This window comes from Sceloporus undulatus, chromosome 1 (assembly GCF_019175285.1).
Source record: "Sceloporus undulatus isolate JIND9_A2432 ecotype Alabama chromosome 1, SceUnd_v1.1, whole genome shotgun sequence".
In the NCBI taxonomy this organism is placed as follows: Eukaryota; Metazoa; Chordata; class Lepidosauria; order Squamata; family Phrynosomatidae; genus Sceloporus; species Sceloporus undulatus.
The window spans coordinates 209,872,259-209,878,258 of NC_056522.1; the positions used below are offsets into that span (position 1 = coordinate 209,872,259).

The window sequence follows — 6,000 nt, forward strand, 5'->3', positions numbered from 1 at the left end:
AAACCTAGGAGCTTATCCTTGGTTTATTAATTCAATTTACCCCTCCTGGTTTAAATTTCAATTCAGGCTGCTTCCTGATCTTATCAGAAGGTTTTTGCTGCCAAATTTGTTACCCGAATTCCAGCTTCCAAGAATGCTCTGGAAGCCATTTTCTTAAACTGGAAATCTCTGGGATCCAAAAAGAGCTGCAAGGAGCACTCCTGGAACCAGGGATGCACCTGGGCTGTATTCGGGCAACAAAATCTTCTAATAACATCAGGATGCCACCCTAATTAAGCTTTAAGCCACATAGAGGTAAATCGATTTAGTATGCCAAGCGATAAGCTCCCTATTTTCAATTGTTGTTTGCCAGCTCAGATGGATGATATTAGCTATAACTGTAAATAAGTAAAAGTCAAGATAAAAAAACACCAATGTATCCCAGTCTTTGACACTCCCCCCCCCCATAAAATAATATCATATTGTTTTTAACTATCTCTTTGGGCCCTTGGTATCCAGGATTTGGTTTCAGGATCCACCACCAATGGATATCAAAATCCATGGATGCCCAAGTCCCATTATATACAATAGCATAGTAAAATGATGTCCCCTACATAAAATGACAAAATCAAAGTTTGCTTTTTGGAAACTTTTGTTTGTGAATATTTTCAAGCCATGGATGATCAGATCTGCAGATAAAGACTCCATGGATAGAGAGGGTTGACTATAGTTGATTACAATTAAGTCCTACCTTTAAAATTCTTCCAAAGAAGAATAAAACTCATCTTTTAGGAGTATGTCCCTTCAGATTGGTAGAAACACAAGTCAACAGGTCCGCAGTTCTGAATGGGACAGACATGCCCCTTTTGAAAAGGTTCCTCACATGCATGATTGGAATTATTCTGGGCATCTCTGTGAGCTTCTCAAAACCCTCCCAGATCCCCAGGAAAGATCAGTATGAGACCTACACAATTAATTTATCCCCAAATTCCTAAGATCAAGAACATACATAGATGCCTAAACTTCATGAGCTCATTTGTCTTGTGGCCTCTAGATCTCAGATGCCTCCCCCAGTGTCTGAGTTCTTCGTTGGAACTCCTGTTCCCCTTCTTGAGACCCATGTACAACTCAAATAAAGTGGGCAGATCCACAACACATTACATAGAATCATAGAATTGTGGAGTTGGAAGAGACCACAAGGGCCATCCAGTCCAACCCCCTGCCATGCTGGGGTGGTGCAGAAAACAGTGAGGAGACAAGCTCCACGTGCTCTGAGATTTTTTCAGTAATTTTAAAATGGACAATGCATTTTGGCCTCAGTAGGAAAAGCTTTCTTCAGGGGCTAGAAACAAACACAAATACAACATCTATTAAAAGTACTAAAAAGACCGAACTATAAACCATAAAAACATAGAGGTATGTCCATGGACTGAAAATATTCCGAAAAATTATAAATTCCAAATAGCAAAATTGATTTTCCATTTTATATAAGGGACACCATTCTACTATGCCATTGCATTAAATGACACTTGAGCATCCATGGATTTTGTTACCAAACCATGGATTTTGGAACCAAACCAAACTCCAGTGGATAACAAGGGCCCACTCTATCTTACAGAACTAAAAATCCCAGAATTAAATCGCATTGACCTCTTCAAGTGGTGTTAAACTGGATTATTTTAAACTTCCAAGTCACACCCTCCCCGGTGATGCAGTCTCTCAAGGTGATTATTCAGCCCATTCATGCTATTATGTTTCAGTCATATGCATATATACATTCTTTGTTAACATTTAAATTAAATGTGAAGTCGAAGGTTGTTCACGCCTGACATCCATAGCTTTTTGTGGGTTTTTTGGGCTATGTGGCCATGTTCTGGAAGAGTTTATTCCTCACATTTCACCAGCTGATGTGCTGGCGAAACATCAGGAATTAACTCTTCCAGAACATGGGGCCTGAAAAACCCACAAAAAACTATTTAAATTACAGTTTGTAGGTCCAGTTTGACCCTACTTTAAGTACCATGGTTCAATACTATGGAATCCTGCGAACTGTAGTTTGTTGAAGCACCAGAGCTCTCTGACAGAGAAGGCGAAATGTTTCACAAAATATGACAAATCATTCCCACTACCTTTTAAACAGGATCGCAAATCAGTTTGAACCGTGGTTCCCACTTAATCCAAATCGCTGAAGCGATTCTGAGAGGGGGCCCATGTTCTAGACCCATTTAACCCGGTTCTTTTTCGATAAATTGATTGTGTGCAAGTGTATGAACCACAAGCGGATTGGAATCAATTCAAATTTCTCCTTTGGCCGTCTGGAACTGAATAATTTTGAATCAATTCATTCGTGAACGGGAACCACAAGTGGGTTATTTTGATGCCAGAAAATGTGATAGAGGCAAGTGTAGTGTAAACCACGATCCGATGTTGAATTGATCCATTGATTTGGATTGCACACTGATTTATCTGTAAGTGGGAATGAGGCCCCAGAATTCCATAGCAGTGGCAGCTAAAGTAGCGTCAACCTGGATTATTTCTGCACTGCAGATGCAGCCCGTGGTTCTCTGGGGGAAGCAGCCAGGGAGACAGGTGGTGGAGATGGTGAAAGAGATTGCTTGGCCTTTAAGAATTACTGACCCCCACCTCTCCTGCTACTCTCTTGGGGATTAAGAAGCTGTGACCCCCCCCCCAAACCCAACCCTTCCAGCACCACCACCTCCCCTCCTGGCCAAGAGCAGCTGGCTTCTTCTCCTGTGCCTGCTGCTTGCCTAGTGCGCCTGGCTGTGAAACCACGACAAGAATTCCACTGGCAACAGTGAACACACAAAGCAAACAACAATAGTGGAGGGGGGGGAGGCAGAAAGGAATGTTTCAGGCACTTTTCTCCTCCAGTGAAAGGAGACAGGCAGGCAGGGAGATTGGGAGAGCCCCCCTTCCTCCCTCCCTCCCTCCCTCCATCTCTGGATCTTGTGATGGAGAGATCTTATCCCTTCTTTGTGATTCAGAGGTGCCAGGAAGCTCATTGAATATTCTGATCTGCCCCCAGTGTTTCTGGTGGCTTGACCCTGGTGCTGTGTCGTACCACTACCCCAAGCAGGCCCTGAACCTGCATAAATCACAACCCTCCCAGAAACCAGCAATACACTTGTGGAGGTTTTATTCCCACTTGCCCATCTTCTTCTTTCTGCCCTAATGGCAGCATGAGGTTGATTAGAGGCTTTTGAGTGATCAGGAACAGGAAGAAAGGGAAAAAAAGAAAGAAAGAGGAGAGCGTAACTTTTCATCAGGTTTCAGACAGAGAGAGTGTTGTGTGATTTTGTTTCAATTACAAAAAAGTCCTAAGGCCTCTTAAAGACTTGCTAATTTATTTCAACACATGAATGAAGTAATCTTTAAGGTGCTTTGTTTTTGTTGCTGTTGTGTGCCTTCATGTTGTTTCTGACTAATGGCGGACCTATCATGGGGTTTTCTTGGCAAGTTTCTTCAAAGGGGACTTGCCATTGTCATCCTTGGAGGCTGAGAGAGTGTGACTTGCCCAAGGTCACCCATGGGGTTTCATGACTGAGCTGGGAACTGAACCCAGGTCTCCCAGTGTCCTATTCCAACATTCAAACCACTACACCATGCTAGCTCTCTTTAATGTGTCACAGGACTCCTTTTTAAGTGTACGTAATTCTGGTTTAAGCATTGGATTGCAACTCTAGAGACCAGAATTCAAATCCTTGCTTAGCCATGGAAATCCATTGAGTGACTTGGGTAAGTCATCCTCTCTCAGCCTCAGAGGAAAGAAAAGGTCAAGAAAATCTTGCCAAACCCTCTGATAGGGTCAACATAAGTTAGAAATTACTTGATGGCACACAACAACAAAATCTGCTACGGATCTTGACATAAAGAAGGAAGTTAAATACAGTAATATGATATATTCCTGAAATTACAACTCTTGCAATGGAAGGCTAGGATGTATTTGGACACGCAGATCCTATTATACCTAGGACCTTGGGTACTTTATTTTGTTTTATTCTCCAGTTACATATTTTATTTTTTATGACATAAGCTCTTGGCAACCACATTGCTTAGGAAGCAGCATCTCCAAAGGACCCAATAACTTTACCCATGTTTGGAATAGTTTTATGTAGGTTTGATTTACTCTGTCATCAAGAAGACCATATAAAGTTCCAGAACTGTGTCACAGTCTCTTATTTTTATGTGATCCACCATTTTCCTGACTGTGAAACTGGAGGGCCGGTGTGGTGAAAGTACAGTAAAGATATAACTGAAGGATAAAACAAAGTAGTATCCAAGAGCATCCTAGGTATAATACATGTCCAAATTTCTTCAGTATAAAATACAGAATTAGAAAGGAAACAACAACAACAAGAAAATAATAAATCAGTCACAAACTCCATTGCACAGATACAGAATTTCAGGGTTTGAAGATAATTTCAAAACTTAATACTGTGCATGGGATTCAGCTGCCAGTCATCAAGTACTGTATATCAGTCACAGAATAATCAAGGTGCATGTATATGTGTGTGCTATGCCTTCTGAATATATAAACTCAGCCCAGCTAAATAAAATAGAAACCACATGTCCTTCCTAGTAGTAGTCACAGGCTGCATCCACACTGCAGAAATAATACAATTTGACACCGCTTTAACTGCCACAGGTCAATGTGATGGAATTCTGGGATTTGTAAGATACAGTGGGCCCTTATTATCCACTGGGGTGTGGTTCCACGACCCCCATGGATAAAAAAAATCAGTGGATGCTGAAGTCTCATTCAATACAATGGCATAGTAAAATGGTGTCTCTTATATAAAATGGAAAATCACATTTGCTATTTGGAATTTGTACTTTTTTGGGGAATATTTTCAGTCTGTTGATGCTTGAATTCGTGGATAAAAAATCTGTGGATAAAAAATTCGTGGATAAGGAGGGCCGAATGTACTTAATCTTCTCTGTCAGAGTGTTCAAGTGCCACAACAAACTATAAATCCCAGAATTCCATTGCATCGAGTCATGGCAATTAAACTGGTGTCAAACTAGATTATTTCTGCAGTGCAGATGCAGTCATTGACTACACTAATGCAGGAGTGATTTGGGGTAATTTTGACTCTAAATAAACAAATAAATAAAATTCAGAACAGGGAGTTATAAATATGTATGTGTCATTATATGCCTTAAAGTCAAATTTGACTTATGGTGACCTTATCCTAGGATTTTCTCACTGCTTCCTTCCTTTGAGGCGGAGAGAATGTGACTTGCCAAAGGTCTCCCAGTGGGTTTCCATGGCTGAACAATGATTCAAACCTTCATCTCCTGGATTCCTAGTTCAGCCCTCAAACCACCAAACCATCCTGGATTGCACATATTTTTATGTGTGTATGTAATTGTCACAGTTGCCCTCCACTTTGTAATAAGTGTAAAAACATCTTAGAGCCAATGGATGATCTTTATATATAAAAAAGCCCTTCTGGTCCAGATGAAAGACCTGCCTAGCCCAGAATCTTGTTTCCTACTAGATGCCTATGGGAAGCCCACAAGCAAGATATGAGGGCTGCAGGGGCCGCCTACATATGTTTCCAGGTTTGTGGCGTTGAGAAGCATTCTGCCTCTGATGCAAGGGGTAATATATAGCCTTCAGAATAACGTGCAGACACTGATAGCCTTATCCACAGTGAATTTGTCTAATCCCCTTTTAAAGCCCTCTAAATTGGTGGCCATCATCATATCCTGAGGATGCAAATTCCATAGTTTAACTAAGTGCTGTGTGAAGAACTGGTCCTTTTTGTCTGACCTGAGTGAGAGAGCAAACTCTTTCCAGTATTTCTGACACTCTAGAATCCAGAATGTACAAAAACTACTGTCATTTACTATTTTGAAAAATCCTTACTGTAGTTTATAAACTACTTTATCTCATCTCACACTCAATTTTTCCCTTTTAAAAATCCCCCAAACAAACCTGTTTTGCTTTAGCTATGCTGTTCCTCAGTTTCAATTTAATAATTCTCAGTTATGCAG

At 40.9% G+C, this 6,000-nt stretch overlaps 1 protein-coding gene across 1 annotated transcript in view; it reads right to left on the bottom strand.

Annotated features, from left to right (window-relative positions):
- The window catches only part of LOC121919913 (collagen alpha-1(XXVIII) chain-like), a 109,813-nt gene extending 103,813 nt beyond the window's left edge, over positions 1–6,000 (bottom strand). Inside the window, exon 1 of the mRNA XM_042446918.1 lies at positions 5,942–6,000. The gene's annotated coding sequence lies outside the window, so the exon portion shown is untranslated. The remainder of the gene's footprint in view (positions 1–5,941) is intronic.